This window comes from Poecilia latipinna, unplaced genomic scaffold, assembly GCF_001443285.1.
Source record: "Poecilia latipinna isolate Pla-1442-1.1 unplaced genomic scaffold, P_latipinna-1.0 Scaffold597, whole genome shotgun sequence".
NCBI lineage: Eukaryota > Metazoa > Chordata > Actinopteri > Cyprinodontiformes > Poeciliidae > Poecilia > Poecilia latipinna.
This window is the reverse complement of record NW_015113213.1, coordinates 95,046-107,432: the sequence shown is the minus strand read 5'-3', so window position 1 is coordinate 107,432 and position 12,387 is coordinate 95,046. Positions and strand designations below refer to the sequence as shown.

Genomic DNA, 12,387 nt, shown 5'->3' with positions numbered 1-12,387 from the left:
TCATCTGTCTGTGGAGTTCATAAAAAATCTTAATCCAAATGACATTGGATAATAGAAAAAAAAAACCTCTTTGGTCCTTTAAAAGGTTCAGTTCAGTTCTTTATTTTCCCACGTGGGATAATCTGTTGTACAGCAGCAGCCAATCAGCAGCACATCTCAGCAGCGTGTAAATGTAAAACTTCCTCGTCAGTTTTTTACCTGTCAGGAAGTTCCACCTCTGGGAGTTTTGAGTTGTGAGTAATGTCACGGGAGCTGAAAACGAGTTCAACTATGAAAGCCCTGAATGTGATGCAATCTAGAGGAAGTTACAGGTAATCTGTTCTTTAAAAGCACACAACAGAACCGGCTTTTCATGCGGATATTCAAAGCTGTTGTATCAATGCTGATATCAGCTTGAACTCAGTTCCGTTTATTTATATGCTGGGTGATTTATTTGTAATTAGTGAATGAAAATCTAAGATCAAATTAATGTTTTGTGCTGGTTGATGTGTTGTTTTTTTCCCCCCATGCTCTTCATTTTCTCTCTGCAGAACAGGTTTTAGGTCCAACCTGTTCTGCAGCTATGTGATGCAAGACACAAAAACCGGTCAGACGTTTACATGCATCGTTATAAATGATGGTTATAATTTTAATAATATTGGTCTTTTAATGATGAGTTTGAACTTTTCTTTTTCCTGGATGGGTTATTTATGTAGTTGACACCTTTTGTGAGATTTTTAGGAGATCTGCATGAACAAGTTTAATTTTATTGTGGATTTTCATTAATGCAAACTGGGTAAAGATTATTTATGTAGACTCAAATACTCACCACTCCACTAATATTCACATAAATATCCCTTACAGAGCTTCAGACAAACCACACACCTTTTGTAGCCACTATCAGACGTCTGTTATAATTGCAGCTGGATATTTTACCCCTGTAATTATTAAAAATCAACTTCATTTCAAATCAACAACTCGATTGTTGAAACACAGACACACTTGATTGTTCCAACACGACATAGACCCCAAGCACACAAAACTGTTTTTCAGATGGACGAGTCAGGCTAACATTAGGCTTCTTGACTTCAGTTTTATTTAAAATGTGTGGTTTTTCAATAAATGTTAAGCTTGTTACTGGAAGCCAACAAACTGAGATGAATTTAGATTAAGCCAGAATTATGCCGCATATTAGCAGTTTATAAACAAACCCATTCAGCTGATTGAAGCATTGTTGGAAAGTTAATTGATTTCAGAAACTCAATTCATTGAATGAAATACATTATATAGATTAATTACTCACAAACTCTTGTTCATTTAGTTTGGTTTTCTGCTTACAGATAATGAAAAAAACAAAACACTTAAGGTTAGACTATTACAGCCGACCAATAAACAACATTTTTAATAAAGAAATGTGGACTAAATGAAAAGATTATTTTCAAAAGATCCTTTTATTCTGACAACCAACCCTCATCAGAACACAGTCTAATTTATAAAATATAACTAGATTATACTTGAAACTGTAGGTATAACCATGACATTAAAAGCTCTAAATTATTTTGGCAACAATCAGACTCCAGAAGAGCGTGATTTAACTATACTGCTTTTTTAACCATCACTTTTCAATAAAAATGTGAGGTTTCCTTTCAACCTCACATCATGGTTCGTGGCATTTATTAATATTAGTAGGATTATGATTTTACAGAGTGAATAAGATAATATTCATCTCCAGTCTACATCAGCAGCAGGTTCTACCAGTGATGTTGTAATGATCTTGTCATTTCTGTTATGTTGTAGAGCACATTCAAATTAAATTTACAAATGTTTTTTTTTTTTTTTTTGAAGCTGTTAATTCAAAACAAGGTTAAATTTTAATTAAAAAATCACTGACATAAAATTTCCACGAACCAGTCTGGCATACTCAACCTGGGAAAATCCAGGACCCACGTAACTCACGTAATATCACTTTTGCTCTCAGAAAAGAAAACTGTAGCTTTTTCTTTTTTTTCTTTTTTTAATGTGCAACCCCACATAAGAGTCATTGACTGAGTCAAGGTAGACCACAATGGAAAACATGGTAAATCATAAAACAGCAGCAGAAGAAGAAGTGGAGGTTGATAAACTCCCTCTGCTGTCAGTTAAACATTAACTTCTGCAAACATTGGAACAACAGTAAAACAGAATCACAGCTCATTTTGCTTAGGATTACAATAAACCAGGGGTAAAGCAATAACTTGAACCCTTTTCAATGATTTTATGAGAACAGATGTGGTGAGCATATTATTTGTGAATAACAGATATTGTTCATAAACTTCAAGTAGTTTTTATTGAATATTTTACATAATGTTTTGCTAAATACTTTTAAACGTATATAATTTTTTAACATTAGATTTCACTGCATGTTAAAAATCTCAGTTTTGGTGTTTCGCCTGTCAGCATATATTCTTTAAATGTGTGATTTTATGCTTCTATGTGTCTTCGCAGCACTTTTAAAATGCTTTTTTGTTTTTGTTGCTTTTTTCTTTTTTTGTGGTTTTATTCTTTACTAGATTGACAGGAAAGAGGGCCGAGAACTAGATTAGGGGACGACATACAGTAAATGTCGCCAGGCCGGAAGGCCGACCCAGGTCAGCTCAACTCTGAAACCTCTGCACATGGTGCAACCGCTGATCCACTTAGCACTCTGACAGCTTCTAAACACCAACATATTTTTTACTTTATTACCTTTTTTGTAGTCTTTAATTTATTTATTTATTTTTAATGCGGCCAGCTGTCTTGATGAAAGACGTTTTAAATCCGGCTCTGAATAAATTTCTCAACTTTTTCTTTGTTTAGGTCATCGGGCTGCAACTTCCTGTTATATGAAAAAAGCAGGTTACCTCTTCTTGCTGATGAAGCAGAAAATTACCGAGCTGCCGACAAGTTAAATGAGTCGTCTAAAGAGTTTAAAGCCTCTTTGGAGAATTAAATGTCTATGGGTGAAAATGCGTGCAAGCAATAATTTACATGCCAGGTTTAACAATTAATACTAAAATGCTGGGGACAGTTACGACTTGCAAAAGTATTTATAACCCATGGAGTTTTTCACATTTTGTCAGGTCACAACTAAAATATTCAAGGTATTTTGCAGGGACCTTATGTAACAGATAGACCAACACAATGCAATGTGTTGGTCGGAAAGTGATACATAATTTGCAAACTGTTCCCAGGTGAACAGCATGAAACATACTTGTCTCGACCTCTCTTTACTTGAAATCCCCAAAATTAAATCCCTTGCGACAAATTGCCTTCAGAAATTACACATTTAATTTTTGTTCAATTTAATCTCAGTATAAAACCAAGCTGTCCTGAAAAGGCCTTCAAGGTAGCGAACATAATAATCAAGCAAAATAAAAAGCATCATGAAGACCAATGGGAAAACAATTAAAGGTTGGTTTGAATAACAATATCCCAAACTTTAAACATCAAAGAGCTCTGATTATCCATCATACATTAAACCCAAACCTAACTGTTCACTCTACAAACCTTGTATTTATTGAAAATTGCCAAGAGAAAACCCAAACTCTAAAGCTGCGCATCAACCTAAGATCACCACGCCCCACTGTGAAACTCAGTGGTGGCAGCATCATGCTGTGGAGATGCTGCTGACTCGAGAACTGATCAATGTTGACAGGAAGAGGGATGGAGCTAAATGCAGGAAGAAAATCCTAAAAGAAATTCTAATGGGATTTCGGCTGAGTTTCAAAATACTTGAAAATGAGGTGAAAGTTCACCTTTCAGGAGAATAGCCCGAATCACACAACCAGAGCAAAAATGAAGTGGTTTAGATTAAAGGATATTTGAGTCAGAATGCACATCACACTTTTCAGATCTAAGATGGTAAAAACAAAAAATTTTAGAAATCCATAATTTTTCATTGCACTTCACATTTATATAAGCGAGAATGCAGTGGGATACATTCAAATGTGTTATAATGTGAAAAAAAAAACCATTAACATCAGCTTTTTTGCATGTAATGCCCTTCAATGGACGTATGAATATGAACATTTTAAATTAATTAAAGTCTTGGGATGTTCGAAAATATAGGGAAAAAAACTAAATAAATTATAAGGTATAATGATTATAGGTTACTTTTTTTTTCATTCCGTTTGTTAAATACATAGGAAGTCGTGTAAAAGACTCAACACTAGATGGCAGTAACAGCTCTTCAAAGACCTGTGGCGTCTTCAAATAAATTTGAAGTTGCTGCGAGAACGTTCTTCTATGAGGGGCCCCTCATATTCTTCTGCCGCACTGTGACGCTTCATTAAACCGTCATGTGAACTTTCCACTCGCATTTCCACCCCATTTCGTTCACTTCTAACACCTAAACTTTTTTAGCTTGAGGACAGACGATCCAAACGTGACCTCCTACGTTTAATCAAAGGGGACATCTCACAGGAATCGGACCAAGAACGAAGAAAAGTAAATAAATAAATACAACCGCGTTTTGATAGTTGTTGGCAGCGTCAACAAAGCTGAACCAACTTGAAATTTTCTGCCTGTCGCATGAATTCATCCCAGATGACAGTCCGAAGCGACGCTCCCAGCCGCTGTTACATCACCTCCACTCTTCTGCACCACTGCACAGAGTGCTTTTCTATGAATAATACAGGGAGACTTGGGAGACGGGGACACGGACATGGGGCTTGGTTACTAAATGACAGAAAAAGCACTTTGGAGAAGGAGCGGTGGAGACATGAGAGAATACTCCGCGTGGCTTAATCGTGTAATTCGGGCGGCAAAAACACACATCAAACACTGATAAATTGGTCTGGATTGAACTTTATTGGCTTAGTCAGGAAATCACTGAAGAAACGTTGTTGAGAGAATAAAACGACAAACGCAGCTGAAAACCAGATATGTACATACTCTGAGTAAAGAGACGTTTAGTCATTTTATGCCCCTGCAGTCTTCAGAAAAATAAAACAAACTCTTCCTGGTCAGTTAAAATTATCTAAATTATTTCCTTTTGATAAATTTCCAATTTTTTTAAAGGGTATTTTTTTTTGTTGGTTTCGTCAAAGTCAGGAGTTTAGACACAGATTGCTATAACTTTAAACAATTTGAGTTTACCTTTTTTGACACCATGGAACGATCAAAGGAAGCTAGCCAAGAACCCCAAAAACAAAAGTAGAAAACATTGTAAAAAAGACAACATTGTTGTCTTTAGTCAGCGTAACACAAGTCCACTCAGAGAGGAAGAAGCCGTTATTCCAGGAGCAACGTAAAAAGCCAGATTGCAGTTTGTAAAATCACTCAGACACCAAGACTTTTATTTTTTGGAGACATGTCCGGTAGTCTTATGAAACTAAATTGCACTTCAATAAAAAAAAAGGAAAAGCTTGTGGGAGGAAGCTTGCTACAGGAGGAACTGGTCACTTCCTAAATTAGATAGCGTTATGAGGCAACAACTTCAAGTGGAAATATTGAAAAGGGCATATTTTGGACCGAAATCGATCCTCAAAACGGGCAATGTACCATTAAGTTGGTTACAAAGCAGTTTAATTTATTGTGGCCATCATAAAGCTCTGATCTCAGCCTGCAAACCTGACTGAGTTACACCACATGGGCCAGAAATCCACCAAACTTAAAAAAAAATATATATATATAATAAGAACTAGATTTTGCAATTTTCTTTTTGTTGTTGCTTTTCAAACTGAGAGAAATAAAGGTTTCATCTTTTTCAACAGAGTGTGTGTACATTTGGTTTCAGCAGCGTGTGAATAACTGATACAGGACAGTGAGAGGTTTCACAGACGGCAGCAATAAGGTGGGTCACAGACTGTGAAGAGAGACAGGGTTATTGACTTTATGTTTCCCCACGAGAGCGTTAGCGTCAGTGTTGAAGTAAAATAACATATTACACCCTGAGACGAGCAGACGCGTCCTCTAACGTAGAGAGCACTTGCACTCTGGGACTGGTAGGTAGAACTCCAAGACGTTTAAATACAGATAACGAGGCATCTTTTATCAAAAAGGTGGAAATACTCTTCCTCTTACGCTGCAAAATTGCTTTTATTCAAACACATTTCCATGGGCACCAGGAGAATTATTATGAAAAATAAACTCAAAACTAAATCTATTTCTTTTTTCTAAAGCTGTAATCTTCCTTTTTCCCCTCAATTGTCCTCCCTTTTTCGCAAATCTGCCTTCCCTGCCAGCGCAGACACACAGTTAACTGAGCTCAGCGTATAATTAGACAAACAAAAAAGAGAGGGATGAAACATCTAAAGGAGAAGAGACTCCAAATGATTACACATTCACTCGGCTTCCTTCCCCCATGCTGCACACATAACCATCAATTAGAGGAGAGAAGAGGAGGCTGAGGACAAGCAGGCAGCCAGAAGTCTATTTGTGCCACCTATCTCTCTGCCTTCCTCCTCTGAAAACTCCCGGCACCGGAGAGGGAGGAAGAGAGGGGAAAAAATAGAAGTGAAAAACAAGAAGTACATAAATAAAGAAATCAGAGTGCTTCACATCCGGTCGTCTGATTGGCTGAGACGCGAGTCAGGCAGATCTGGGCCACAGTTGCACTCATTGTTCAGTGAGCTTTCTTACAGAGTCCAACCCAGCGACAGCAATGAATGTTGATTGTGACCTTTGGTCTTTGGGTACAGCGAACACAAAGTGGCACTTATGAGCATGTGCGCATGTGGTTTCCATCTCTGCATTTGCATGTGGCGCCCACTTGCCCTTTTGTTCGTTTTTTGGTCTTTCCCCCCCCCATTTTTTTTTTCCGTTTTTTGCTCCGATTTGACATCGCCAGAGCAAGCCACGGGGCACAGTCAACGGTCGATGGTTTATGTGCTACTCAAACCAAACTCACCGACAGCGTTGAATGTTCGCCGAGGCAGGCGGGGCGGCGGCCCTGACCCTGAGCCGATGTGACAGAGAAGGCAGGGCGCAGAGGAGGAAGAGGAGGAAGAAGAAGAGGAGGGGGGGGAGGAGGATAGAGACTCGGGCAAGACCAAAGAGGTCAGGTTGCACAACAGGGGGGATATAATGACACAAGACAGTGGCAGAGAGTGTCCTGTCCTTGGGGCACTGACAGTTCTGATCATGTTATACACACAGAGTATAACGAGGTGCGTTTAAGCTCGGATATGAGCTTTGAGAATCTGCTTTATTGCAGAATACCATCTTGTAATCGCCAGAAACTGAAGTCTTTCCTCTTCGGGGTTAAAAACGCGCTGCAGCAGCATCTGAAACACACACGAATATGAGACGGTTAGCGATGACACGCCAGCAAAAGGAAAAGCCTGAACATGGCTAAAGCTGTGATGGGGTCAGAGGTTTTTTCCAAAACAATCTTAGATTGCCGTTTACTTCACTTCTCCAGCTTACGTTTGAACTTTAAACGAAACAGAGTCAGGACGAAGGGAGAAAGATTTCAGGCCCCATAAAAACAGCTTGAGTGTTTATGTGGTTTGTGGCACAGAAATTAAAAGTCAGGGTTTACAGAGTGACCTCTTGTGTCAGGGTTTTGTTATGTCATCCTCAGATACCTGATCAGTACGTATCTCCAATTTGAAAAGTGAAACAAAGTAGAAAATCTACTTTTTCCAAAGCATCCAGGTTAGTGTAAAAGACAGGCCCAAAAGTATTCACACCACCGGCACATTTAGATTTTTAGTTGGTGCAAAGTTAGTCTCTGCTAAGAAACGGTGGACACATTCCCTCAAAACATGATTAAATTATCTAAAAATTTGCTTCAAATTATTTATATACTTCTTAACAAATGGGGAAAAAAATTACTTGCATTCTAACAATCATCCTTTTGCACATTTCCTCTGGTATTTTATTTAATTCGCTTTCTAGATGAGCTCCAATTCTCTGTACCATGGCCCTAATCTTTAGGTTGCTCTACAGATTGTCTATCAGATTCAAGTGAGGCCAGTTTAAAACATTAATATTATTCCTATCGATTAATATGGGAAAACAAATTAATTGATTGAAATAATATTAGAGTATTATTTTTTTTTGTCATCATAAAGTATCTCCTTTATAAGTGGATGCAGTGGGCAACCTTTCTGGAACAAAACTCTTTATCCTTCTTTACCATTTTAAACTAGCATTGTGTTCTTTGAGTGAACTGACCTTTAAATTCAAAAAGTTTCTAAAAAACTACAAAAAGTAAGAACTGCTTTTTTTTTTTTTTTGTCATCCTGACAACCCCTACTTTAGTCTGACATCGCTCCGCTAATGGTTACTGAGCCATTTTCAAATCCGTGGACATCCAGCACAGAGAACAATACCGACGTCCAACTGTGCGGCCCAGCTTCTTTCGGACCCCCTCTGCGGCGTGGCCCCTTCTCAGACCAGGAGCTGCCATTGTCAGGAGCGGGGCCAAACAACTCTCGACAGTGTCGTCTCACCACTGCTGGCTGCGTGGAGGGGGAGGCGGACTGACATCAGAATGACAAATGCTGATCTACGGTCATCCATCGCCTTATTTCATCAGCTCCAGGCTGCTGATGTCATTATGCAAGCCAGACCTGCATCCATTACTCTGGCGGGGTACGGGAGGTAGCGCTGTGGCGTGATAAGACACCGGCTACAATGGATGACTAATGTGTCACATCATTGGAGCTGTAATTCAGAAAGCAATAAAACAGACAAAATGGTTTTTTGTCTTGCGAGTGTGCAGGGTCTTTGATTTACGGCCTCTGCGTTCTTTCACGCTTTTGTCTGCAGACGTGCAACACCCTCGGAAAGGGGGAAACACTGGCTGGTTTGTAAATAATCTCAAGGAAATACAGTACGATATTCACAGGCCCCTTGTAAACATACTTTCTTGACTGCGTACCCCCGAGGTGGAAGTGTCTGTTCCGCCGGGGCCTCAGATAAGAGACCAAAATCATATGCCTTATTACATCTTCCCCACTCCATCACAGTCACAAGCGCGCACACACTTACACCTCGCCCCACAATGAGACGCGAAATGAAAAATAGGCAGAGGGTCGGCGGAGAGGGGAAAAGAGGGCTTTGCCATGGCAACCCCAGTGTCAGCCATCCATTTCTTCTTAATCCCCCCGCGCCCCAATCCCAGTTCAATGTCGCGCCCTCTGAAGGGACCCCCTCTCTACAGCTGAATATTTCTTTTGTGGGGAGAGACTGCCTGGGTATATATGAGTGTGTGTGCGTGTGTGTGTGTGCGTGTGCAGGAGGGGCTTACAGAGGAGGAAGGGATTGAGGTTAGAGAGGTTAGGGGGGCAGATCATGGCTAACACAGTTTAAGAGGAGAGAAGGGGGGGGGGCAAAGAGTCTCCGCATTACATGGAGGTTAAAAACCAGAGCTCAAATCACACACACACACACACACACACACACACACACACACACACACACACACACACACATATATTGATATATACCTTCTGATATACATTTAAACGCCATACTTATGGGAGATAATCTTTTAAAATAGCAGATAATTATCCCATATGGCAAACAGCCGGCTCTTTCCCCCCTCAAGTCTATCACCAGCGAACCCCGTGCTTCATTTTTTATTTTTTTTTTTCCCCTTCTTGGAAACTCTCATGGTCTCTCAGTCTTGCCTGAGCAGCCCACTCTACATTACTGACAAAAGCGGTTTTAGAGGAGTGGGTGGGGAGAGGCGTCAGCTGCTAGACAAAATAAAAAGGCCTCTATTTGTTCCCGACAATAAACGTCCCCATCTTTGGAGAACCTCCACAGCTGCAGCCAGATAGGCTTTCATTTCTAACTGCAGACTAATAGAGAGCGCTGTCTCCTTTTCTCGACTGTAAGCGGATTTATTGTGCGGGATGAAATGCTGTGGATTTGTGGTCTTTACGGGCAGAGGTTAGGTTGGTCGGGAGGGGTTGGGGGGGCGCCACTGCCCCACCAAGAATGATCCAAAACCAGTGTGACGCGAGCTAAAAATGTGGCAACTGAAGAGATAACGCCTTGGAGGAAAAGCGGAGCAGACGTAAGAGCGAAATATGCGAGACAGAAAACTCGATTTTTTCAAAAACAACAAGAAAACATCCTTTTCTGTGAACCTACAGAAATTTCTCTCTCTTCGAAGGGCAACTAACGTTCGGTGAATCCCCCGGAAACCCCAAAGCAGGCTCCCCTCGAGGCCGAGCAAAGGAAGTTGGCAGAGGAAGTGCCAGTGGTGTCTCTCTGGGGTGGTCCGATGTGGACTTTAATGTCCACTGCAGTGTATACTGTACGTTCACTCGTAATTACTAACAGACCCGCAGTCTGCCTGTAGGGCTCTCTCAAGCAGCGCTATGCCTACACATACATATGCTCCATTTTAATAGCTGCCAAGCCTTCACTGGAAATGTGCTGTAGTGAAATGAACATGAAGTTTTTATATAGGATTTGGGGAAAAAAAAAATAATAAATACAGCATTTAAGACCCAGAGTTCTCTTGTTGGATTAATCATTGACCCTGGTGGGATAATAATATAAACAGGCATGCATCTGTTCTTTAAATATGTCCAATAATTACAGCCATGCTGCTCTGTGGTGGGTCTTTTCTACCACATTTAGATCTGGCTTTGCGAAACATCTGGTTGGGTTATTGTATTCAGTATAAGCTGCAGACGCTATTTAGGAAATATACTGCCAAGCCTGTAAACGTGCACATTCTTCTGCACCTAGCATACTTTTTCTCAGTTTTATGCTGTAAGTAAATGCACTCTTCCCTGAAAGTTTGAACTGCTATTTTGAGCAGACCAGATTTTTTTTTCTTGAACTTGCCCATTCCCCTCCTGCCCCCCTTTGATCTTTGACCTGCTGGATCCCATTTAGACCGATTCCCATTGGTTTTTCCTGGTAACTATAATGCACAACGCAGGGAAAAAAAAAAAAAACATTCAGCTGATTGTTTGATGGAGGTAGGAGCTTTGAATCCAACAAAAATGGAGAAATTATGACATTTTCCCCAGTTGGAGCAAGTGTTTCAGTGCACTTAGAGGTCAAAAATGGTTGTTCTTTGTAGTATTGATGCATTGAACGAGTAGGAAAAAAAAATCTGATTTTTTTTTTTATTTAAAACGTACAAGAATCGAAATCAATCAAGTTGACTCCAATCTTTCCAATGTCTGGCCGATTGCACTGGTCCAGCTCTTACCATGTAGACTAAAACTGATTTAAAACGCATTAGACGACTAAAAGTGATCCGGGCCGTCTTAGTCTATTAGAGAGCAAAGGGCACGTTGTAACACAAGGTGCAGAGTCTGTTCAACAAGTGCAAAGACATAAAGCAAAAGAGGCACTGAGTTAGTGCCCTGCCACTGATTGGCAGGGTGGGGTCACCGGGTGACCCCTGCCCTTTTTAACCTTAAGGAATGTTGTCATGCTGGTGCGTCTATTGTTCCAGCCTCCCTGGGGCCAGCGGTGCAGAGCGTCAAATGAATGTGAGCGATGAAGGTTCCTGACGCGTCTCCCTTTACCCCCCGCAACCCCCCCAAAATTTTCTTTTTCTTTCTCTAATCCCTTTTTTTCTGCCCTTCGTTCCCCAAAACTTCCGCAAACAAAAGGCATCGACACGTCTCAGACCGAGCTGTCGTTGATGGGCTCAAGTGTGCGCGGATACAAAGTTCCTATCGCGTTACGCCGACTCTCGCCTGTAAGTCAAAGAGGAAAATATCCTTGTTGAAAATGAAAATTGCTGGAAAACCCCTCCGTCACTCGTCATTCAAACAGTTGTTTCTACTGGTTAACCCTGAGGATCTGAGCGTCTTTAGATGATCTGAGAACCTGCCTGTGCAGGAAATCACCAGCAGCGTGATGAATCTGACGAGGGAGCCAGACAAACGGACAGGTACCTTCTACGTACCCACCTAGAGTTGGTCAGAGAAAATGGAGGGGAGGGGATTTATGATGTCATAAACGAGTGCCAGCAGAGAGGTGCCTGTGAGCAGGTTGCCTCTGGAGCTGGAACCATAAAAGTCTCCTGCAGCTTCTGCTCCCTCCCCCTGTCCGAGATGCTGCCAGAAGACTGAGCAGCAGTGGACCAGAGCCAGCCGGGATATGATTTGCAGAAGAGACAGAAAACATGAGCATGTTGTGGCCAGGCCGAGATATCTGTATGCATTTAAGGATGTGCAAAATAAATGCTTATCTTTAATTGTAATATTGCGACTCTAAAATTGAGGGGATAAGCAATAACGAATTAGTGTAAGATAGGCAGTACGGGAGTCTAATGGACTAACAGTTTTAACACAGCAAATGCAAGACGAAAATGCATTTAACATGATGTGATTGTTTTTACTTAAAACAGAAATAAATCAAGTATGCAACATTTTGATTAAAAGAGTTATAATAGTGTTGCGTGTAATATTCCTGCATTATTTTGATTTTAACGTTCTTCTTAGAGTAACAGAGGGAGTC

The 12,387-nt window shown here is 40.6% G+C and overlaps 1 long non-coding RNA gene across 1 annotated transcript in view; it reads right to left on the bottom strand.

Annotated features, from left to right (window-relative positions):
- Positions 1-4,785: 4,785 nt before the first annotated feature.
- Positions 4,786-12,387, bottom strand: part of LOC106953681 (uncharacterized) — a 27,824-nt gene continuing 20,222 nt past the window's right edge. Inside the window, exon 2 of the long non-coding RNA XR_001426244.1 lies at positions 4,786-7,223. This is a non-coding gene — a long non-coding RNA (uncharacterized LOC106953681). The remainder of the gene's footprint in view (positions 7,224-12,387) is intronic.